Source organism: Arachis stenosperma, unplaced genomic scaffold (genome assembly GCF_014773155.1).
Source record: "Arachis stenosperma cultivar V10309 unplaced genomic scaffold, arast.V10309.gnm1.PFL2 arast.V10309.gnm1.Scaffold_100070, whole genome shotgun sequence".
Taxonomy (NCBI): Eukaryota; Viridiplantae; Streptophyta; class Magnoliopsida; order Fabales; family Fabaceae; genus Arachis; species Arachis stenosperma.
Genome location: NW_026651380.1, coordinates 126,099 through 127,209, shown reverse-complemented (window position 1 = coordinate 127,209; position 1,111 = coordinate 126,099).

Sequence of the window (1,111 nt, the reverse complement as noted above, 5' to 3'; positions counted from 1 at the left end):
CAATGCCAAAAAAGGTACAAATTGTCCGCTCATCAGGGGCCTGGCCCCCCAGAGGCACGTGCCGTTGGCGACGCCCCCAGGGCGGACGAGCCCTGTGGGGATGCCTTGAAGCGCTTTTCCGAACGAGCGGCGGGGTAGAATCCTTTGCAGACGACTTAAATACGCGACGGGGTATTGTAAGTGGCAGAGTGGCCTTGCTGCCACGATCCACTGAGATTCAGCCCTTGTCGCTTCGATTCGTCCCTCCCCTTGAAAAATTTCACAAGTTAAAAAGTTCTCGGCATGAGGCCAAAACTATTCCCCAGGAGAAGCCGGGGTTTTTCGAGGCAGGCCAAGGCCCGTGAAACAGAGACCGGGCAACGACCGCGGGGGTGCCCGGGCTAGGCATAGACCCGGCCTGCACGGGCACCTACCCAGGTGTGGACGGCCAGCATGTGTGCCTTGGCCGAATTTCGTCGACGCAATGATCTCGTTTATTCGAAAGGTGCTTGGGAAAAACTGCGTCGAAATTCGACCCCTACAGGAGTTCCGCCGAGCATGTCGGACAGAACAGGCACGTGGCCTGTTCAGGCCGGTCGGCCCCAGCGATTGCAACGGAGGACCCAAATTTCCCCACATCACCGTTGGCTCGTGAGTTTTGCCTGAAGTTTTGTCGGGGCGTTAGGAATACTTTTTAAAGGCTGCGCGAAAAAATATCCCGGTCAAAAATGACCTTTCCTCTTTGGGGCGAGTTGCCCTCCCCCGCCCCCCCTACCGCCCCCGGGGGAAGAATGGGCCGTATAGAACGCAAATGGATCCCCGAACGGCAAAACCGACCTCAACCGGCTTAACTTCTGTAACGGCTCGGCAGCCTATTATAGGGAGGCGTCCCCAGTTTCTCAGACTCGACCTGGCCGAAGGATTGCTGGGCGCAATGCCAGCACAACGCTCGATGCCTGGTCCCCCCGTAGGCAGCAAGACCCGGTACGCGGTCAACCGGGGAAGGACGTGGCCCGAGGGAGAGCTGGCACCCGCCGAGGTCGGGCCACGCCTAGACTCGGCACGTGGTCCACGTAGAAAGACGCGCCCGGGAAAGGGTGAGCAGGCACCCTACGAGGCAGGTGGCGTTGCA